The following is a 24563-nucleotide window of genomic DNA, read 5'->3' on the forward strand; positions in this document are numbered from 1 at the left end:
TAGCTCAGTGGCGCCGCGCCTGTCTCATAAGTGCAAGGTCCTGAGTTTGATCCTCAGTATGAAAAATTTAAAAATGAAAAATAAAACATTATAGTGTATACTCATTAACCTTATTCACCAGATCTGGCACCATGGGATGTCTGACTCTTTCCCAAATTTAAAATGACCATGACTTTAAAATGACATTTTGAATCAGTCCAGGACATCAGTGCAGCCACAACAGCACAAATGCAGACACCGAAGAGGACTCCAGAGCTGCTCCAGGAAGCGGCAAGAATGGTGGGATAGGGATGTTGGAAGCAACCGGGAGGTATTTGAGGGGAATTAATGGCAAGATGTCTTTTATCATACATATTTTTTAATTTAAACATTCACTATATTTTTTGTTTGTTTGTTTTTGTTTTTGGTACCGGGGATCTAACTCGGGTCCTTGTGCTTGCGAGGCAGTAGACAGAACCACTGAGCTAAATCCCCAGCCCCATTCACCATATTTTTTATCACACTTTGTACACTTGTCAAAACCCAGAGGACTGAACAACACAATCAGTAAGCCATAATATAAGCTATAGGCTTTAGTCAGTAATTATGTATCAATATTTGCTCATTAGCTATCATGAATGTGCCACATTAATGCAGGATGTCAATTATAGAAGAAACTGTGTGAGGGGAGAGACAGGATGTAAGAACTCTCTGTACTGTATGCTCGATTTTTCTTTCTTTTTTTTTTTTTTTGGTACCGGGGATCGAACTCCGGTCCTTGCGCTTGCACAGCAGGCGGCGAAACCACTGAGCTAAATCCCCAGCCCTCGATTTTTCCTTTCTTTTTTTTTTTTTTTTTTCCTTTTCACTAGAGTTTATTTTCCCTGGGAAACAAGTTTAAACCCTTCAACTTTATTTTAGGGCCTCTCCTGTTTTACTTGATACTTGCTGTTTATCATGTTTATTTCTCATTTACAAATTTATTTGTTTTATTTTCATCACTTTCTTATTTTCCATCAATTAAATTGGGTTTTCTTGGTTGGTAAGTTTATTTTACTAGTGATTACTTTTAAGATTGCACTCTCATTTACTGCTGTTGATCTTCTCCTTTGTCAATGATTTTTCTGTTCCTCTAAGAAGACAACTCTTGTAGCATACTCATGTTCCTTTCTGAGTTGTTGTATTTTCTCTTTCTTTTTCCTTCCTTCCTTCCTTCCTTCTTTCTGTTAGCTTAGTTTACTTTACAATTTTTAAGACAACAATAGACTAGATATTGATTTACCCTGAATTCTCATACTGCTTGTGACATCTCTGGGTTTGTGGGTTTTATTTGAGGAATTCAAGAGTGTTTTTGTTTGCTCTTTTCAACTCACACATAAATAACAATATGACTAGAAAATAATTTCTATGTTGAACTTTTAATGCTCACAGAAGCTGCATCTGGGAACCTCTGCCTCAGTCCTACACCAATGCTGTGAACTATGAGTCTTCTGCACAGGCTATGGCCCTGGGTGTGGACCAATGTGCTTCGTATTTCACACTCACATCTCGTGCCTTACATGCCCACCTGCTCTTCTCCCAGAGATTTCCTGACCTCATTTTTATCTTGCTTTTTCACATGTATCGGGCAGTCCTTGTTCTACATCTTTCTTCCGTCATTTGTTACAGCGGAGCTTCTGGCCTCCTGGTGTCCAGGTGCAGGGAGCTTGGGCTTCCTGGTGCAGAGGGTTGGCCCCAGAGGGTTGGTTTCTTGGCGGACAGCACTTAGCCATGCACTCCTCCTTAGGAACAAGCTCAAAGGTTTCGGCCTGATTGCTGGGTGCTCTCATTTTCTTTAACAATCTTGGCAATTGGCACTGCCCTCCTAATGGCCCATGTTGGGGCCATGGTCTGGGGTTCAGAGTGTAAATGTACAGAGAGCCCGCTGTGGCTGAGGACACACTGCACCTTACCTCTCCTTGCTCATTTGTTGTTCTTCCCTCAATTTTTCTATAAACCTGAAACTCCTCTTTATATCCATGAATAGATGTTTAATTTTAAAAGTAAAACTGGACATTGAATATTATAATGTGGCAACTCTGGAAATTAGATTCTCTCCCTGCCCCAGGATGGAACATTCTCAATTGTTGAAGGTCATGGTTATCTGTTTAGTGACTTTTCCAAGCTACAAAAGCAGAAGTTAAATTCATGAAAGGAAATGAAGTAAATTCATTTACTTTACCTTCACTCTAGACCAGTCCAATAACTCGGTTAGATTTTGAAATCCTTAGTACATTTTTATTTAATGTTTTATAACTTTATCAAAAGAATACAAATACATAGAAAAAAAAAGTCCTGTGATAATAGACCTCCTGTTGCTTCCTAGTTCTATTCATGGGACAATTTATATCCATATGTGTATTGCAAAATATTATCACTATTTATAGCATAAGAAATTCCCATAGCTATTGCCTTACCAGTTTGATAGATAAAAGGTGTATCTTCCCAGGTGTAGTGGCACACACCTGCATTCCCAGCTACGTGGGAGGTTGAGGCAGGGAAGTCACAAGCTAGAGGGCAGCTTGGGCAATTTAGCAAGACCTTGTCTCAAAATTTAAAATTACATAAATAAATAAAAGTTGGAGATGCAGCTCAGTGGTAGATCATGCCCAGGACAGCAAATTAATTAATTTTAATTTTAAAATACTCCTTTAATACAGCACTCCAGGAGGCTGAGGCAGGAGGATTGCAAATTCAAGCCCAGCCTGGGCAACTTAGTGACTTAGCAAGACCCTGTCTCAAAATTTTAAAAGGTTGGGGATGTAGATCAGTGCAGAGGCCCTGGGTTCAATCCCCAGTACTGCAATCAATTGATAAATAGATTCTGACATTTCTTATTCAACCAACTGCAAGCAGTAATGATGCAAATCAATATATTAACAATGCTTCTCTTTCCTCCAGTTCTATAACTCCCCATTCTACCTCCCAACTTCTTTGTTTTGTTTTTTGGTTTTCTGAGAGAGAGTCAAGGTGATCCTCCTGCTTCAACCTTCTGAGTAGCTAGGGTTACAGCCATGTGCTACCACTCCTGGCTTGGAACATTAATTTTTTAAACTGGGCATTTTTGGCCTACAGAAAAAAGAATTAAGACGATCAAGGTATCTGTGGCTCCCAGAAAGAATGCTATTATGCAATGTTGTGCAGAAGACAAAACATGGACCACTATTTGGAAATTTCAGGGTGGCATGTGTTATCTCTAACTTCGTAATAATAAATCCATCGACAAATGAGTGTTTTTTTCTTTTTTTCATGACTTTTTTTTTCAATACACATGTATAGTTTAATGAATAATTAAAAAGTGAACTCTCAAGTGGCCACCGTTTACATTGAGACAGAGAAAATTAGAAATTTCTCTCTAACTCTGGATTCTTTCCTGTAGAATTCCCATTCTCCATGAGTCTGGAACATTCCATTTGATTTATGCTTTGGACAGAAGTTGAAATTGATATCTTCCATGTTTCTATGACATCTGTATCTGGTGAGTCTAAACAGATCTAGCACAGATTTATATGCAATTGTTTGTACATTAAAATCACATGTGTGAACAGGGTACAGAGGCTGAGACAGGAGAGTATGAAGTTGGAACCCAGCCCAGGAATTTTAGCAAGACCTTGCCTTGAAAAGAAAGGGAAAAAAAAAAGGAAAAGAGGGGAAGGAAAGGGAAAAAAGCACATGTGAATTAGTGTTTTGTGGATATATTGCCAGTTTTGAAAAATTGGCTTGTTATAGGTTTCCTGTATTACCCAAGCTATTTGTTATAAACGTATCTGTGTGTTTGCCTTCTCTCTGTCCCCATTGCCTTCATTTAGCACCGTTTGGGGGAAATCTTCTTGCTAGGAAAATCAATTCACTTCAAGGTCAGAATGGGAAAATGAAAGAGGCTTAAAACACTTCTCTAGGGAAACAACAGAGCAAGTGGCTCATGAAAAATTTAATAATCGCGTGTGGTTTCTTTATTTAACAGCTATCATTATGTTATGTATCAGGCTATAATCTACTCAGTGCTTTCTTTACCAACTTGTGGAAGAGTATGTGGAAGTGACAGCAGTGGGTGAGGAGGTATTTCACATTCTCCCTATTTTAGCAGAATGTATATTTGAAAACAGTTCCTTCAAGTTCTGATGAGTTATTTCTTTATAGAATGAGATATTGTACTTTGTCCAGTAATCATGCCATTGATAGTTTTATAAGTGGTAGTTTTCTGGGATTGTTAAAACCCACACCATCAGTGATGACGACAACAAACTGTGTCCTAGGGCACAAACTATAGCAAGATTTTATTAAGAACTATCTATATTTAAATAATTTTATTGCTTAATTTGCAATTCTTTTTATTTGTTCATGACTTCTCACAGCCACACATTTCCATTATGCAATTACTTTAACCTACTATACATAATTAAGATAGATTAAAGACAAAAACCTCCCACCCCTACTCTGAAAACTATAGCACTCTGAAAAAAGAGATTGAAGAGGATATCAAAAAATGGAAAGACAGTCCTTGCTCCTGGGTAGGAAGAACCAGTACAGTGAAAATGGCCATACTTCCAAAACTACTATACAGATTCAATGAATCCCAATTGAAATTTCAATAGCATACATTATAGATCTTGAGGAAGCAATCCAAAAATAATTTGGGGATTTTTTTAGTTTGTTGGGTTTTTTTTCTTTGGTACTGGGGATCGAATTTGGGACCCCATGCTTGCAAGGCAGGTGCTGGAACCACTGAGCCCCCAAAATTAATTTGGAACACAAAGAGACCTAGGATAGCAAAAACAATTTTAGGCAACAAAGACAAGGTGGGGGGGGGGGATCACAATCCCCAACTTGAAACTATACTACAAAGCTACTGTGATAAAAACAGCATGGTACTGGCAAAGAAACAGACCCGAGGATCAGTGGAATAGATTAGAAGATGCAGAAACAACTCCAGACATAATCAGCCACCTCATCTTTGACAAAGGAACCAAACACCCTCACTGGAGAAAAGATAGCCTCTTTAATAAATGGTACTGGAAAAATTGGGTTTCAGCTTGCCAAAGATTAAAACTAGACCTATATCTCTCACCATGCACTAAACTAAAACCAAAATGGATCAAAGATCTAAATATTAAAACAGTAACACTAAACCTGCTGGAAAAGAGGTTAGGTAGAACTCTTGAAGATATTGGCATAGGAAAAGATTTCATGAACAAAACCTCAGTCACATATAAATTAGCACAAAGGATCAACAAGTGGGATCTCTTCTTATTAAAAAGTTTCTGCACAGCAAGAGAAACCACCAACAGTGTGAAGAGACAACCCACAATATGGGGGAAAAAAATTTACCAGCTGTTCCTCAGACAAAGGTCTACTATCTAGAATATATAAAGAACTCAAAAATATCAGACCTCCCAAATTTAAAGACTCAATCCAAAAATGGGCATCTGAAATGAACAGACATTTCTCTGACAAACAAGTAGAAATAGCAAATAAACATATGAAAAAATGTTCAACCTCACTGGTCATTCAAGAGATGCAAACAAAAGCACTGAGATTCCACCTCACCCCAGAAAAGAATAGCTGCTATCAAAAAATCAACCAATAACAAATGCTGGGGGGCGCCATGGGGAAAGAGGAACACTGCTCCACTGCTGGTGGGAGTGTAGATTGGTACAACCACTGTGGAAATCAGTATGGAGATACCTCAAAACACTAGGACTGGAAGTCCCATCTGACCCAGTTATTCCCCTGCGGGGTAACTTCCCCAAAGAATTAAAAGAATCATACCACACTGATATATGTGCACTGATGTTTATAGTGGCACAGTTTGTAATAGCTAAAACTTGGAAACAGCCCAAATGCCCATCAACTGAAGACTGGATAAAGAAACTGTGGGGTTTTTTATGAAATGGAGTACTACACAGCCATAAACAATGAGAAACTAGAGATATTTATAACTAAATGAATGCACATTTAGGCGATACTCATAAGTGAAATAAATAGAACACGTGTAAATACTGAATAGTTTCTCTGGTGTGAGAAACTGAAAGTGTAAATAAGGATCAAAATGTATAATAGATAATGTGAAATAGGAAAAAAAGGTCCAAAGGGGAAGGGGAAGTGGGAGGGGTAGGGGAAAAGAAAGAAGGGAAAGGAAAAAATATGAGAAAAGGAAAAAATGAAAACAAAGTCTTTGTAAATAGGGAGGGATGGAGGGGTTGAATGGAGGGCAGGGGAAGAGGGAAAAAATAAGAGCCAAGTTATATCCTGTAAAGGTACAAATTTCCAATGATGAATGTCATCATACTGTATACCTAAAATGTACCAATTAACTTAATGAATAAAAAAACTCCCTAAAATTAAAATATTAAAATGTGATTATTATACAGGATTATAACAAGGCCGAGAATTTAGCTCAGTGGTTTCACTGCCTCCCTTGAAGGCACAAGGTCCTGAGTTCGATCCCTGGTACAAAAAAAAAAGGATTATAACAATGAGCTAAGTGCTATAGAGCTGAGGAGTGCCCCACTTGCAAGCAAAGAATTTGATGGTAACAGTACGTAGAAGATGTTCAGACACAAGGTTTCTTTCTTGTTTATATTTTCTCTCCTCTTCTACAGGAACTTGAATTACATATATGTTAGACCTTTTGCTGTCTCTCTCTCTCTTTGTTCTTTTATCATCCTTTTTTTATTTAATATGGGTACCAGGGATTGAACCCAGAGCCTTTGCATTGATCTACATCTTCAGCCCTTTGTAATGTTTTATTTTGAGACAAGGTCTTGCTGAGTCATTCAGTTACCCAGGCTGGGTTTGAACTTGCAATCCTCCTGCCTCAGCCTCCCAGAGTGCTGGGATTACAGGTGTCCCCCACCGCACCATTTATCTTCCATTATTTTGCCCCTTTGTTCTCCCACTGACATATTTCTTCTGTCTTTCAAACCACTAATTTGCTCATTTCTGCTGTATCTAATCTATTGTCAGATTCATCTGTTGAATTTTTAACCTTCAGTTACTAGACTTTCCACTCTCCATTCTTTTCATTGGATGAAATAAAAATTCCAATGACTAAAATGAAAATTTCAGTTCCTATTTACATCTTTCATTTGATTGGAGGAAGGGGGATAGGGTCTCACTATGCAGTTCAAGCTGACTTTGAACTCACTATGTAACCCAGGCTGGCATCAAACTCATGGCAATCCTTCTGCCTCAGCCTCCCAAATGCTGGGATTATAGGCATGTGTCACCTTGCCAACCATCATTTAATTTCTTAAACATATTAGCCACAATTATTTTAAAATCTTTGGCTGTGAAGGTCAACATTTGTTCCCGCAACGCTGTGGGACTGGCAGATGTTCCTCTCAGGTGTCTGCTGCTGGCCCTGCTCAGGTTCTGTGCCTCTCGACCTCTGCCTTCTCCATCCTTAGGTGACCTGAGGATATAAACTGTGTCAGAGCTGGCATGGTGGCACAAACATGTAACCCCAGCACTCAGGAAGCTGAGGCAAGAGAATCACTGCAAGTACAAGGCCAGCCTGGACTACATAGTGACTTCAAGGCCAGCCTGAACTATATATCAAGACCCTGTCTAGAAAAAACATAATTAATAAAAACTGCCGGACCTTGGGCTCCAATCCTGAGGGTCACTTGCTTTCTGGAAGTTAGTTCCAATAAGTCCTTGTTGCATTGGTAGCTCTTCTATCTCATCAAAAACATTTTATAGTTCAACCTTCTATTGTTGTTCTCAGTGAGAAGTCTGCTCTGACACTATTCAGCCTTTTTTTCTTTCCTTTATTCAAGAGAGAGCAAGAGAGAGAGGATAACCATAAAGATAACAAATACGAGTGCTAGAGAAGAATTCAACTACCAGAAGCAGAACCATGGGCAAAATTGTGAAATGTCACTCAACTCGTCTTTCCTTCTGTTTCTTACACTTGTCATGATCCTTCCATGGGACCCAATACTGCTGCTATATTGTCCTATACATTCTAACTTTCAAACAACTTCTTGGAAGTCTAACTCAAACTGAAAAGAGTGGTGACAGTCACGAAGAAATTACATACATATTGTATAATTTTAAGCATAAAGGCAAGACTTGTGATGATGCATTTGTGTGCGGGTGTGTGTGTGTGTGTGTGTGTGTGCGCGCGCGCACATTTGTGTGTGGAGTTAGGGATTGAACCCAGGGCCTTGCACATGCTAGGAAACCATTCACTCTACCACTGAGCTACAGCTCCCTCTCTTTTTTTCTGAGACCCTTTTTCTCTGCTTTTTTTTTTTTTTTCAAACAAGATCTCTCTAAGTTGACTGGGCTGGGCTTGAATGTGCAACCCTCCTCCCTTAGCCATCAGAGTATCTGGGATTACAGGCATGTGCCACCATGCCCAGCTTGCAAATAATTTTAATATAGCTTTATTTTTAGTGGTGCTAGAGATTGAACACAGGGCTACATGCATGCTAGGCATGTACTCAACCACTGAACTTCTCTCAGCCCTGTAAATAATTTTTATGTGCACACAGCCAGGCCATTTATTTATGTACCTACTGTGGTTGTCTTTGCACTACAATGGCAGTGCTGAATAGCTGTAATGGACAGTCTAGAGCACTTAGCCTCAATATTTGCTATCAGTTCCTTTCCAAGGGAAGTTTGTTGACTTGGTTGTTGTAGACCACCCTGAGCGAGCTACAAATTTATAAATTGGCTTTTCATATTAAAAGTCTGAGTCTGCCTATAGCCCACAGTGGCTTGCCTCAAGAGCCAGCAGTAGGTGTGTGGGACCCAAACAACTCCCACACTATTGGTTACAGCAAAGGTCTCAATGATCCATGATGCTGTGATGTCTTGGAATGGTAAGACAGTATTGCAGCTAAGGGCAATAAGACCTGTATACAAATCTTCTGTAGAAGCAAAAACTAATCTATGGGAAAGAACAAATTTCCCATTAATCTATGAGCTATTCCTCCTAGAATGTCTTGTTCCCCTGTTGCTAGGACCCTACTCGCGTCAGTGCTCTCCTCTTCTCTGTTCCCTGCACCACCCCTCACCCCTTCAAGAAGCTGTGTGCTCAATAAACAGTGGCAAGCACCAGGAGACAACGTCTTAGCCTGATGGCCTCTGGCCCTCCTGGGCCCCCCTTTATGCAGTAAAGATCTTGTCTTGTCTTTTGTTATCCTGCTGCCATACCCTTGGTCAGGTGGCTGGTGGCCTGATCAGCTTCTAATACTTGCTCAAGATCCCAGTGGTACCAGAAAAGTGGCAGAGTAAGGCTTTTAAAAATTCACCCATCCTCAGCCAGGAGTGGTGGCACACACCTGTAACCCCAGCACTCAGGAGGCCTAGGCAAGACAACTACCCTGAGTTCCAAAGCAGCCTGAACTACATAGTGAGACCTTCTCTCAAAAAACAAAATAAAATTCTCCCATCCAAAAAAGCAATAAAAACGCAAGCACAAGGTCCCAAGTTCGATCCCCAGTACCAAAAAAAAAAAAAAAAATAGAACCAACTGTTTCAGATCTCTACAAACGAATGAAAGAACTCTAGTGACATAGGGGCAGTTTATTCAAGGAAAATGGCTGAATGTCAGCTTTATGGCATTTTAACTTACCCTGGTCCCATCCACCATTATCTGCTCAAAAACACTATTTCAGCATTTCCCCCACTGTAGAAAATACTCACCAGCATCCCTGGGGCTGCCTGGAAGCCACTGGAGGGAGCAGGAGGGACCTGGAGTTCATTCAAAGCTTTTCCCCAAAGCATTGAGCTTTTTTTTAATTTGTCTGGTGGTTCCCCAGAATAGCTCATTAATAGGCTTCCTTGGAGATTGTGGAGTTCAAAAGCCTTCTGTCAGGGATATCTTTTTTTCAAAACAATTATGCGTCAGTGCTTTAATTTTGTGGCTTCCTAAGAAGCTGAAAAACAGTTGAGGTGAAAGATTAAACAAAAAGCTTAAAATGAAAAGAAAATCTTAGCAACAAGGTCTCCATAGGGGCACTGAAAAGTTGTGACAAACTCTTTGGGATCTAGATCTCAGGTATGCCTAGCAGGTGCCCAGCTCCAGAAAGCTCTGCAAAGATACTGATTTCTCAGGCATGCGCCACCATGCCCAGCCTAGATTATCAGTTTAGATGGCTTTAGAGGTATCTGGGGAATTTGTAAATCATGCTTCTTTCTGTCTGGGTTCGATCATGAAGGCATGACCTTGGTGCCATATCTGGCCCCTGGCCCCTGCCTCTCTGGCACTGCTGCCTTGTTCTGCTTCCTGACTGCCATGGACTGAGCAGTTTGGCTTCACCACACCCTTCTGCCAGGATGCATGGCCTTTCACAGGCCCAGAAACAATGGTGCCAAGCATCCAAAATAAACCTTCCCTCCTTTCAGTTGTTATTCTCAGCTATTTTGCCATAGCAATGAAAAGCTGACTGATACCTTTCCCATGAAAGCCCAGAGGCTGGACTTACTAGGAAAGACTTGTTTGTTTTTGTGTTTTGAAACAGAGTCTCACTATATTGTTTAGGCTGGTCTTGAACTCATTATGTAGCTCAAGCTGGCCTCGAACTCATGGCAATCCTCCTGCCTCACCCACCTGAGTGATGGGATTACAGGCATGCCCCACCGCACCAGCTCATTTTTTAAATTATATTCAAAGACCACCAAAAATACAGTATATCTCACCAAATAGAAAATATGAACAAAGGAACAGAAATTATAAAAAGGAATATAAGTAATAAGCATTCTGAAACCGAAAATTTTAACAGTGAAGGGCTGGGGATTTAGCTCAGTGGTTCTGCCACCTGCCCCGCAGGCGCAAGGACCCGAGTTATCCCTAGTAAAAAAAAAATTTAACAGTGAAGTAAAAATATTAGCTAAGTGTGGTAGTTCTTACCTATAATCCTAGCACTTGGAAGGCTGAGGCAGGAGGATGGCTGTGAGCTTGAGGCCAGCCTAGGCTACACAGTGAGTTCAATGCCAGCCTGAATTACATAGCAGAAATGAAAATTTCAGTAGAGGTTTTCAGTAGCAAATTTAAGAAGAGATAAGAAAAAAAATCAGCAAACTTCAAAACTAGTGAATTGAGATTATCCAGTCTAAGGAGCAGAGAAACATGAGGGACATGAGTCTTAGACACTCATGGAAAATTACAGACAGTAGTATTGGAGAGACCCAAAAGGAGAGGAGAGAAAAGTCCAAAATATTTGATGAAATAAAAGCTTGAAACTTCCCAAATGTGATAAAAACCATTAACTTACATATCCAAGTAAGTCAATAAACATCACATAGAGTAAATTTAATGAGTTCATACCACAGTAAATCATAATCAATCTCTTAAAGGGTGAAGACAAAGATTCTTGATATCAGCAAGTGAGGCACAATAGCTTCTCGATAATATTAACAGCTTATTTCTCACCAGAACCAAGAAGAACACAAGACAGTGGGAAGATATGTTTGAAGAAATGAAAATAAAAGACTTTCAATCAAGAATTCTGAAAAATTAAAAATTAAAAAAAATTTTTAAAGAATTCTGTACACCATACTCTTAAGTGAAATAAATAGGACACACATGTATAAATACCAAATGGTTTCTCTAGTGTGAGAAACTGAAATAAATAAGGATTAAATAAATAAGGATTTAAATGATTAAAACAAATAATTGATAATTTGAAATAGGAAGAAAAGGTCCAAAGGGGTAGGGGAAGTGGGAGGGGAAGGGGACAGGAAAGAAGGGAAAGGAAAAATTATGAGAAAAGAGAAAAATGGAAACAAAGTCTGTGTAAATAGGGAAGGGTGGAGGGGGTGAAGGGTGCACAGGTAATGGAAAAATAAGAACCAAGATACGTCATGTACAGGTACAAGATCCCAATGATGAATGTAAATGTATTGTATACCTAAAATGTACCAATAAAAGAATTTAGTACTCAGCCATAAAGAACCAGAAACTAGAGACATTTATAGCTAAACAGATGCATGTTGAGGCCATCCTCTTAAGTGAAATACATAGGACACAGATGTGTATATACCGAATAGTTTCTCTAGTGTGAGAAACTGAAAGTGTAAATAAGGATACACACAGATGAAATGGCCTAACAACATATTTCTCGGATTTTTGTTTCCATCATGTGTCATATGACTGGATCGAAATTTAAATTAGGGAGAAGTCTGGCTTATGTGGAGTTTGCTAGTTAACTGGAGTTTTTTTCCAGACCACTATTTGTTCAGTGTTGGTTTGGGGGATCTTTCAGAAACAAATCACATCCTCTGGTGTCTGGTTAGTACTTGAGATTTTTTTTAAGTTATATGGAAAAATGTTTAAGTGCTTTTCAGTTTTGTTTTGGTTGAGTTCTACTGCATTTGAATATTATTGTAGTTTTTTTACCTTGCATTGTTCTTCTTTGAATGGTTTTAATTTCTGTATGTGTGTGTGTTTGATAATAAAGTTATTTTTTTAAAAAGAATTTAAGCAAAAAAAAAAAAAAAAGAATTCTGTACACGGCAATCCTATCCTTCAGACATGAAGAAGGAAATTTTAAAACTCCCAGACTGAAAAAGAAAATAGAGAATTCATTGCTAGGATATTGTCTTAGTTACTTTTCTCACTGAGACAAAATATCCAACACCCAAAGTTAAAGGAAGAAAGGTTTATTTCAGCTCAGTTTGTAAAGGTTTCAATCCAGTCAAATGGCTCCAAGGCAGGGTGGCATGGCACAGCAACACAGCAGAGAAACAGTCCATGGCAAGGCAGGCAGAAAGCAGCAAGTAGCAAGCCTGCCTTCCTTCTCTTTCTTTATTCCTTCCAGGTTATAAGCCTACTGATTGGTGCCACCCACATCCAGAGTGGGCTTCTATTATCCACACTCAGAACTATGCTAAACCCATTTAGTTATCAGACACCCTTAATTCTACTATCACACACCCTAGGTCCAGCCACCTCCAAAAAGCCCCACCTAGGAGTGGTTGAGGTTTGGGAGAAAATCTAGATATAAGCCATTATACACATCCATCCTATAAGAAATAATAGAGGGATTCTTTTAGTAAAAGCTAAGGACATTTGGCAGTAACTCAGACCAACATAAAGAAACAAAGCGTACTGGTAATGGTAATTTCACAGGTAAATATAAAAGATAATATAAATATATTTCTACCCTGTACTGATAGGTATCAATATGTAAAGATCTTAGGTATTAAAAATAGCATAAAGGGGCCAGGGATTTAGCTCAATGGTGCCATGCTTGCCTCACAAGCGCAAGGTCCTGAGTTTGATCCTGGGTACCAAAAAAAGAAAAAGAAAATAGCATAAAAGGAGATAAAATTATATAGGAGAAAACTTGTTATAGTCTACTGAAATAAAGTTCATGTGATATTGAACTTGACTGTAATAAATAAGTATAATATTCAAGACAACCAGTAATAAAATAGCTAAAAGTGAAAGCAATAAAAAAGTAATTAAAATTATATACTATGAAATATCTTTTTTTAACACAAGCCTATGCAGTAATCAAAAACTAAGGACCACAACAGACATAACATATATAGAAAATGAACTGCACCATGGAAAAAAGAATCCTCAGTAGCAATGGAAATGGATTAAACTGTCAAAGAGACTGAGAGATTGACAGAATGAATATTAATAGTATTAATACTATTTTAAAATAATACTACTAGGGCCAGGGTTTTAGCTCAGTGGTGCCAACGCCTGCCTCACAAGCACAAGGTCCTGAGTTCGATCCCTGGTACCAAATTAATTAATTAATTAATTAATACTACTATATTCTGTTTACAATAAAAAATATTGTACATTCAAAGACACAAACAGGTAGAACATAAAAGATTGAAAAAAGGACTGGAAGTGTAGCTCAGTAGTTTAAGATAAAAATTGCTATGTAGAAAAATAAGATATTTTATAAGTATGACAATATCTATCAATCAATCAAAAAGATGTAACTAACCTGTAATCTCAGCACTCTGGGAGGCTGAGGCAGGAAGATGGGAAGTTCAAGCCCAGCCTGGACAACTTAGTGACTTAGCAAGACCCTGTCTCAAAATAAAAAATAAAGGGCTAGGGGTGTAACATATTGTGAAGGCTCTGGTTTCAAACTCCAGGACTGGAGGGAAAATAAAACTGTACAGAAATAGTAGAATCCCAGCACTTGGGATGCCGAGGCAGAAGGATCACTGTGAATTCAAGGTCAGCCTGAACTCCATAGTGAGACCCTCTCTCAAAAGAAAAAAGAAATAGTGGAATCCCAGTGAGCAGAGAAAAGGGAACAGAGGGAAAAGCCAGTGTCCAGGTACCTGGTGGCCCTGGCCATTCACCTCAGGACCACTCCTTCCAGGTATCTGAGCTGGTCCTTCCCTCCTTCAGAAACAGACATCACTTTCCTTCCCCTGCCATACTCACTGCCACCTTCTCCCGCTTCCACATCAACCAACTCTGCCCCCAAATGATTCCCCATCTGTCCTGCAGGGCAGAGGGGCTGGGAAATACAGAGATCCTCACACTAGAGGCCACCCCGGAGAGGGCAAGGAAGTAGGAAAGGCTGAGCTTTGGCCTCACCTTCATGAGCACAGTGCTATCCTAGGGGACATTTGGGAACATTCCAGAGAGGGAGCAAAACAAATATAGAATGGAAATTCCCATCGTTACATACATTTTGTATGAAAAAGAACATTGGCCAGGCATGGTGGTGCTCATCTGTAGTCCCAGCACTCGAAAGGCTGATGCAGGAGGATCAATATGAGTTTGAGGCCAGCCTGAGCTACATAATGAGTTCAAGGCCAGCCTGAACTACATAGCAAGACCCTGTTTCAAAAAAAAAAAAAAAAAAAAACTAGAACATAGAATTATTTCCGTTCACATTACTAAATCTGAATTGTCACATTTTAAAATAACATTATGATATCAAAAGCTGATTTTAGAATATTGCAACTTATTTCATAGAGAACAAGAAAAGTAGAACAAAAATATAAATGTGCTTCTTAACCCACACAACACACCTCACTGCTTCAAATAAAGATGTATGGATTCCCATGTTTGAGGCACATGAAAAGGAACTGGGTAGATTCAGACTCTAACACAAATACTGTCAGCAGCATCTGTCATTCACTCACTACAGGTCGTCAACTTCTCTTTGGCAAAGCCAACAAGTACATCTAAATTAAACAGGCTATGTGTGGCCTCCCTAACTATTGCCAAGAAATAAATGGTGGCAGGGAATTACTTTTGTCATTATAATGCTATAGTAACCACTGGGAATTAAATTGTCTAAAAATGTAGAAACTAGAGCTGGAGAGGTTGCTTAGTGGCAGCATGCTTGCCTAGCATGCACAAGGTCTTGTGTTGGATCCAAAATCACTAAATTTGGAAACTGCGTGTATGTCCATCAACAGACAAATGGATAAAGAAAATGTGTTTACACAGAACAGAGTACTACTCTGCACAAAGAAGGATAAATTTGAGTCATTTATCCTCATGGGGAAAATGGATACACCTTGAGACCATAATGTTAAGTGAAATAAATCAGACCACAAGATTAAGTATAACATAGTTTCTTTTATATGAGATACCCAAATTACAAATAAATAAAGAGCAAAATAAAAGATATTAAAAAGCAAGAAGATAGAAATTTTGCAAATGGGAATGGGACCAAGAGAAGGAAGGAGAGAAGAAAGAGAGAGGAAGGGAAAGTAAAAAGAATTAAGATATGTTATGTGCATATACCAGTTCCCCACAATGAATGTAATTATTATGTACTGCAAACATGAACTATTAAAAAAATTTAACTCCAAACATAACATGGTACCCCCATAAACATGTGCAATTCTTAGACACATTTGTTTAAAATAAATTTAATTGAAAAATAAAAATTAAATGTCAAAGCCACTTTAATTGTCCTTTTTACAGAAATATCTCTGGAAGATACATCCTGTGAAATACTACTTTATATTGGAGATACGGGTTTATTACTTCTATCAATCCACTAATGTCATGTGTTCATTTAATTAAAATATATAAAGTATGTAGGGCCAGAGATTTAGCTCAGTGGTTCCGACACCTGCCTCGCAAGTGCAAGGTGCTGAGGTCGATCCCCGGTACCAAAAACATAAAATTATATATATTTTTTTAATTGTCTAACATAACTGGAATTTATGTTCACAGAAATTACTTTAAATAAAATATCTGTCAGGAAGTGGAAGCATTTCAATTTTAAAGTGGTTTCGCTTTACTATTGTAATCAACATTATTAGAAAGGAGAGTGACATTCTACCTATGGCCACCAGAGGACGCAAATACCCTTCTCTATCTTCACAGGAAAGCGATCAGAGCCTGGAAATTCTCAGACTGGTATCTCAAGGTCTGGTACAGCCAAAACTCCAAAGACAAGGAAACCTGCTGGCCCCTCACAGGAGACCAAATAAAGAAGACACCAGAATCGAAGGGCGAGGGGTAGAGCTGGGCACCATCTGCATGCCTGTAATCTCAGCTACCTGGGAGGCTGAGGCAGGAAGATCACAAGTTTGAAGCCAGCCTAGGCAATTTAGACCATGACTAAAAAATGTTTAGCGTTGTACCTGCCTCACAACCACAAGGTCCTGAGTTTGATCCCCAGAACAGAACAAAAAAAAAAAAAATTAAAGGAATAAGGATGTGGCTCAAAGGTAGAGGGCTTGCCCAGCATGCACAAGGTCCTAGATTCAATCCTCAACACTGAAAGAAAAAGAAGTGGGGGAAATGGCTTGCCTACCTGCCCCCTTTATAAAAATGCCTCTTCAGAAAATATATCGGATGGGTATTCTTAATATACGTAATTTCTTTTCGTTTGTTTTTTTTTTTTTTTTTGAACTGAGGATCGAACTCGGGTCCTTCCGCTTGCAAGGCAGGCGGTGGAAGCACTGAGCTAAATCCCCTGTCCATGTAGTTGTTAATCAGTACTATATTAGTCTTTCTAATTTAACTTTGATCCATCCACTAGAATCCTTAAGAATAAAATGTTGCTCGGAAATAGGAATTTCAGCTAGGTATGGTGGTGCCAAAGGCCCATAATCCCAGCTACTAGGGAAGCTGAGGCAGAATTGCCAGTTCAAGGTTAGCCTAGATAACTTAGTGAGACTTTGTCTCAAAATTAAAGAAATTAATTAAAATAAATAAATCATAAAATAAAATTAAAATGGGGATACGGTTCAACTGTAGAGTACTCAGGTGTTTCATGCCCAGCACAGGAGAGAGACGGGAGAGAGAGAGAGAGAGAGAGAGAGAGAGAGAGAGAGAGAGAACACCACAGAGTGGCAACAGCACACAGCACGCTCTCTCTGGACAATGCTTTGACAAGGCCACAGTGAAGGGCTATCCCTCACAGCATGAGACCATCCAGAGTCAAGGGCACAGGGTCACACCCAGAAAAAGGGACAAGCACTCCAGAGAGCAGGACCAGAGAGGACACAGGAGTCTGCTGAAATGCACAACGATACAACAAGGACTCTGGGTTGGAGCTCACAGTGCAGTGTCTTGGGATCTTCTGTACATCCGCTGTATCTTATTAGAGCTCGCAGATGTGTATGCAAAGCAGGTCAGCCCTAGATGGTTAAAAAGGATGTGTATGGGGCCATAATTAAAGCAAGTGGATATGTAAAAATCTAAGTTTGACATGAGTGGGCTTTTGAGCTAATGATCCAGCCTGCTGTAAAGAAGTATACGAGCCATCTCTGGCTCATTTACATGAAGACATAATCATCCAAGAGTCATGGGTGGATTAAAAATGAGGACTTGATGATCCCAAATGTGAGTTGGATCTCAAACCAAGATGCAGGTCTGCAGGCAGCTTGTCCAATTCTCTAGCAGAAGCAAAAGCATGAAATGCAGCCTCTTCCCCCCACCACTCTTCCCTTAGTAGCTTCTGCTCTTCCACAGAATGAAGGAAACAGCTCCAAGGTGAAGGGCCAAGACTTCTCAGTCCCCCTGAGGCCAAGGCCCAGGGATGAGGCAGGGATGTCCATCTCCTGGCACTCACCCGGAAACAGGAAGAAGGCTGACCCCATGGTTAGATCTAAGATGCCCAAGTCTCATGGCTTCAGAGATGGGGCTTTCAGGTGATTGGATCAGAAAGGCTCTAACTTCACAGGGCATTAATCCACCGAGGAGATCATTACTTGATGGCACTGTTGGGAGGTGGTGAAAACTTAGGAAGTGGGGCCTAGTTGAAGGGAATGGGTCATGAAGCCCTGAACTTGGGGACTTTATTGGCTAGGATTTCCCCAATGGACCAAGTGGAAGAGAGAGAGACACAGAGAGAGACAGAGCCAGAGAAGTATATAAGGGGATTTATTAGATTGATTCACAAGGTCAGAAGCTGGATAGTCCACAGTGGCCACCTGCATGCTAGAGAGCCAGAAGATCGATAGCTGCTCAGTCCAACAAGCTGGAAGCCTCAGAGCAGCAGGGACTAAGGATGTAGCTCCAGTCCAATACTGAAGGCTGGAAGCTCCCTGGAAAGCCATGGGAGTAAGTGTGCATAGAAAGGCTGAAGAAGCTAGAGTCTGATGTCCACAGGCGATGACAGCACCAAACACTGCACCTGCTCAAGGTGCGCTGAGCTTGCAAGTGTTGGCACACTTCCTCCTTCATCCACTTTTCGTTCCACTGGGTTGCAAGCCTATTGGATAGTGCCTCCCACTAGCAGGGCAGTCTGCCCCCTCAGCTGCTGGCCTACACACCAATCATCTCTAGAAAGGCCCCTGCAGAAACACACACAGAAGGGTGCTTTCCTAGTCTCCTCGGTGTCTCAGTCCAATCAAGTTGACAATCAGCATTAACCCAGACTGTGCCTCCTCCCGGCCGCCTTCTCTCTGGCTTCTTTCCCTCTCTGCTTCCTGACCATCACAAGGTGAGCAGCTTTCCTCTGCCACACCCTCCCAGGTGATGCTGCTGCCTCACTGAAGGCCTAAAGCATGGAGCTGGCAAACCACAGCCTGAAACCATAAGCTAAAATACATCTTTCTACCTTCGTTTTCCTCGGGTACTTGGTCACAGCAACAGAAGGCTGCCATCCCACACCCATCCCATGCTAACAGCTACATATTTTAACCTACCTAACACCCCTTAAACCAAACCTCACAAGGATCACGTACTTTCCAAATAATTGAATGGGTCACATAAGTGCAATCGTTTTCTAAAATTATAAAATAGCCATCCCCAAAAAAGTCAATTCAACAGCTTTTGGCACCCAATCAAAAATTACTATAAATGCACAATAGTAGGAAACTGATCCATCTTGAAGAGAAAGTCAATTGACACAGGTCTAAAAATAATACAGGTGCTAGGACACAAGGGCATTAAATAATTATTACAACTCTATTCTGTGTGTTCTAAAGGATAGAACAAAACATAAGCACAAGAAGAATAGATGTAATAAGCTCAAAATCAGTCAGCTGTGGTGGTGCATTCAGGAATCCCAACATTCTGGGAGGCTGAGGCAAGTTCAAGCCCAGTCTGGGCAACTTAGTGAGACCTGTCTCAAAATTTTTTAAAGTTTTAAAAAGCTAGGGATGTAGCTCAGTGCACAGGCCCTGGGTTCAACCCCCAGCACTGCAAAATTAAATTTTAAAATATCCTTAAATTGTTGTTATAAATGAGGCATTTGACAGGGTTGTTCAGACTGTCAGGGAAGGAGGAGCACGCTCCTGTGACTGGTTAGGGACCCAGGATCAGGACCCCAGAGGCAAAGCCCTCCATCCGAACAACAGATCCTTCACCTGGTAACCATGCTTCCTCAGTCTCTTTTATTACCTCCTAGCATGGATCCTTGCTGAATTTTTTTTTTAGTTTTATCTAAAATATACCAATAAAATAAAAAGACTTGAAAAAAACCTAGACATTAAATGCTAAGCTGAATAGATACCTACAAAAGTATAAAAGTACATGTCTCTTTAGAAAAAATTTAGTGAATCAAGTCTTAATATCTTTAAACTTTTAAAAATATCTTTAAATGTAAAAACTCAGGCCTAACTATTGACTCAAGGTCATAAATCAAACAGTGCTAAAGGCCAGAAGCTCCCCCAAGCCAAGTAGCTAAACCCCTGTAGAAAGGTTGGGGAAATTATCAAACACTGAATAGTACACTAGAGAGCTCCCAAACTCCTAGATGCTGGAGAACTTGGGCAATTGGGTTATTGGCAAAGGAGATGAAGAAGACACTGGCTGAATCATTTTATCTCCATATTTATTCCATGTGTCTTCTCTTCTCTTCTCTTCTCTCCTCTCCTCTTCTCTCCTCTTCTTTTCTTTTTCTTTTCTTTTGTCCCCATTGCTGGGGCTTGAGCCCGGGGCCTCATGCATGGTAAGTAAGCACTGTATCACTGAGCTACCTCGAGTGCGGCCCTCCGTGTACTTCTGCATCACTCTTTGCACTCTATTGCAAGGCCAATAAGGCAGAGACATCATCTTATTCCCACTGTATAGCACCAGACACTCATGCGCTAAGGAGTTATGGACTAAAACAGCAAATAAATCCAGTGGGAAATCTCTCAAAATCTCAGACCTCCCCAGACACTGGAGTAATGGTGTCCAGGAAGTACAGTTAAAAATAATAAAGCTGAGGAAGTCACTTCCTTCCCTGCATTCACATTTAAACAGCTCTCTAGGGTCATTCTCCCTTCCAGTGTACTAAGAGAAGTAGAAAATAAAATACCAAAAGCTCAGAAGATCACTGATGCTCTAGGCAAGCTGGAGCTTCTAGCTTGACCTTTGTTCACTTTCAACCTACTCTCACCTCCTTACAGGCTCATAAATATGTACTATGTGTCATAAAGATAACTAAGACCAGAATGCCACCATGTGCTGTGCCTTTTCTATTACTCTGGCACCTTCTTAGTCTGTGCTATATACTTCGTTGGCACTGATTTACCCTGAGCACAGCTTCCCAGGATCTTCGGTAAATGCAGGTGCTTACTGCCTACTACTCTGTGTGCACTTGGCAATTCTCTCCTCATCCTACACAGGAGCCCGAATAATATCAGCCTGTTCACTGCAACACAGGATCCCAGGGCAGGATCCACATATAAAAATACTTGTCATATATAGTGATAGGTCTCCCACTACCCCAGCAGCTATTATGTATAGTAGCTGCCCTCTTCCTATGGTGCCTTGCCCCCTCCCCTGTGTGACATCATGCCAAGATGGTTGCTCCCACCAAAGAACAAACCCTTCTTCCCAGCATGGCCCTGTTCCCGCCTAGAGAGTAACCTAATACTCGCTCACCTCCTACCACCTAGTGACGTCACCGGCTCCTCCATTCCCTAGTCCCTACCTCACTCAACCCCGCCTCAGCCCCTACAAACCCCACCCCAGTCTCTATAAAAGACTCTCCCTGCCCCGGCCATATTGCTTTTGTCTCTCCTTTGTTCAGAGACCGCCCAGCAGATCCATTCCCCTAATAAAGGCTTGTTGTGGCCTGGTCTGGTCTTGGTCTTTGGCCTTTTACCTGACATATAGGACCATAAATGTTCTACAAATATATGTAAATATTTATTTATATGTACATTAATTTCTTTTTTCACTTTTTTTTATACCATGCTAGGGATCAAACCCAGGGCTTCACATAAGCTAGGCAAGCACCCTACCACTGAGCTATACCCTAACCTTGCCCTATTTATTTCTACACATATGTGGTGTATTATATCCTAAGGAATTTGAAGAAAGTGCTACAGTAGATTACTTCTCAGCAAAGTACAGTCTACATAGTACAGTTAGAAACAAAGACCAGGAATTTAGATCAAGGCCCTGAGTTCAATTCCTGATACTGAGGGGAAAAAAGAAAAGAAAAGAAACAAAGGAGCTGAGTCACTCCTTTTCCTTCATTCAACTATAATGACCACGCCACCCTAATGGTTCTCCATGCTTCCATAACCCTAATATAGACAGCTAAATTAGTTAGAAATATTATAGGCAGTCAGACAGGCCTGGGCCCTCCAAGAAGTCAATGCATAGATAAGGACACTTCGAAACTGGCTGTAGGTGCATCCATTGAAGGCCAGGCTTCAAGACAAAGAGAACTGACTACACCCACATACTTCCCCTAGGGATGAACAGCAGTAATTGATATTCTAAATAAGCATCAATCACCTGAGTGGGGGACCAAGGCCTTAACCCATCCTTTCTAGGAATGGTCCTTGACCCATCCTTTCCAGGAAGTCCTTGTTCATTCCAGGTATTCCAGCTATGTGACTTGCTTCTCCATTCAATCAATGTTACTAAGCAACTCTACTTGTAATCTTATTAGTTGACTATAGTTTTGTCCCACCATATACCCCCACACACACCCTGTGGTTTTGCTCTAAAAACTTCCTTGAAAAGTAGAGTCCTCAGGCAATCTCTTAGATGGATGCTATCTTTCTCTCAATAAATATTTCCTGCTCTTAACCTCTGTTGTTCCTAGAATTGAACACAAACTTGGCTTAATGGATATCTAATAGGTTGGAAGTCACAATATTACCCTTATATTATTTGGAGGTCCATATATCATCCTATATCATACACTCTATATCACCAAGATAAGGAAGTTGTGTGAGCCACCGCCCTTCTCTCCATTCAACCATAAACACAATACCACCCTGACGATTATCCAGGGTTAAACTTAGGAAGTCTGCAGCTTGCTGGCATCAGTAAAGATAGACAGTGGGAGGTACCAGGGGCCAGTGAATGCCTGACCCTAAAAATACTAAAAGCCTGAGTTGCAAAGGCCCTCCCCACCCTCACCCTTCTACCTGTTCCTGCTGCTGCCCCAAGATCTCCAATACTCTTACTACATATTACACAGTATACACTTGGCAATGCTTTCCTTGTTATACACAAGAACCTAGACTTTTTTGGCCCACTCAACCTTAGCATATGGCCATGTCACCCTGAATGCCCGATCTCAGCTCAGCAAGGTCAAAGGTAAGAAGAAATGATAGGATATAAAAGTTGGAAGTAAGGGAAATCTTAAGGTCTGAATGCCATTATGAAGATTTTGGCTATTTATGTCAAGTTTTCCTGGTTTTAGCCTAAAGTAATATTTACCACCAGGTGTTATTGTGTCCCAGGCCATTAGTGTCTCAGTGATGGCAGCTTAACCAACAGTTGCTGGTGTGTCAGGATTGGATGCATATGAAAGAGTTCTGAAAAGGATCCCAGGAATAAAGGCACAGAAATATTGTATTTAATAAAGTCTGTATTCTTAGGCTATTCATACTTAATTTTGAGCTTCTTAATTGAAATATTTTTTAAAATAACTGATAATAAAACCTACTTAGCTTTCTTCCTGCACCTCCCATACAGCAAACGGCCTCTGATTTTAGATGTGGACTGGTGTCAGGTCTGGAAGACAAGGGAAAAAGCAGCATGAAGATCTTGGAAAATCAGAATTATGTTAAAACATGTAAAGTAGAAATGGAGGCTGGGGGTATGACTCAGTGATATATTATAGACAGATGAGTTAGGTAGAAATGTTATAGGCAGTCAGATAGGGCTAGGTCCTCAAGAGAGTCAGGACAAAAGTGAAATACACCACAGCTGTGACCAGAGACACAGTGGTTGGAAACTGGGCCTCAAGGTAAGGACAAGATGACCAGACCTACATACTTCCTCAAACAACAAACACTGGGCCTAATAAAGTCTAGATGGACATCAACCACCCTGGTGGGTGACCAGAAGCCTGTGGACCCACCACTTCCTAGGAGAATCTTTGTTCTTTCCATCCACACTTATTACTTGACTTGTTTCCCAATTGGACCATTACCTAAGTGACTGTACTTGTAACCTTACTGAATGATCATGGCTGTGGCCCACATTGTACCCATGTGGGTTTCACCCTATAAAACTCCTCTGTAAACTGGGGTCCCCAGGCTACCCACTCCAGTTCCCCTCCTGCCCTTCAGGAGCTTTTCTATCAATAAATATCTTCCTGGGCCAGGGATTTAACTCAGTGGCACCGAGCCTGCCTCATAAGCACAAGGTCCTGAGTTCGATCCCCTGTACCTAAATAAATAAATAAATAGCTTCCTACTCTTTTTTTTTGGTACTGGGAATCGAACTCAGGACCTTGTGTTTGTGAGGCAGGCAGCAGAACCACTGAGCTAAATCCCTGGGCCTCTTTTTTTTTTTTTTTTTTTTTTTTAATATCTTCTTACTCTTAACCTCCCTTGTTCCTAGAACTCATTCTTCAATTGCTAGAGAACAAGAGCTCAGCATATCACACAGCTAACAGGTTGGGAGATCAGTAGAGCATTGGTCCAGCATGTGCAAGGCCCTGAGTTCAGTCCCTAGCACCGCAAGAGAAAAAGGAGAAGGGTAAATTTAAATCCTATAACTATAATTTTAATGTTATAATAATAAAAATATTAAAGTTGAATTATATTTGAATGTTCTGATAGTAAACACAAATTTTAATTTTATTTGAACATAGCATTTGGGTTCATATCAATATTTGGTTAAGAAATTATTAATGAAGAATTTTATTTTGTCAATATATTCATTATATAATACTATTAAAATATTGAATTGAAATTTAATTTTTAATAAAAACAAACTATTTGGTGTT

General features: G+C 40.2%; 1 long non-coding RNA gene across 1 annotated transcript in view; it reads right to left on the bottom strand.

Annotated features, from left to right (window-relative positions):
• Positions 1 to 24262, bottom strand: part of LOC147830602 (uncharacterized) — a 626443-nt gene extending 602181 nt beyond the window's left edge. Inside the window, exon 1 of the long non-coding RNA XR_015448536.1 lies at positions 23274 to 24262. This is a non-coding gene — a long non-coding RNA (uncharacterized LOC147830602). The remainder of the gene's footprint in view (positions 1 to 23273) is intronic.
• Positions 24263 to 24563: the final 301 nt, after the last annotated feature.

This window comes from Heterocephalus glaber, unplaced genomic scaffold (assembly GCF_053883595.1).
Source record: "Heterocephalus glaber isolate CG9 unplaced genomic scaffold, H.glaber_assembly_v1.0 deba00000071, whole genome shotgun sequence".
NCBI classification, from domain to species: Eukaryota; Metazoa; Chordata; class Mammalia; order Rodentia; family Bathyergidae; genus Heterocephalus; species Heterocephalus glaber.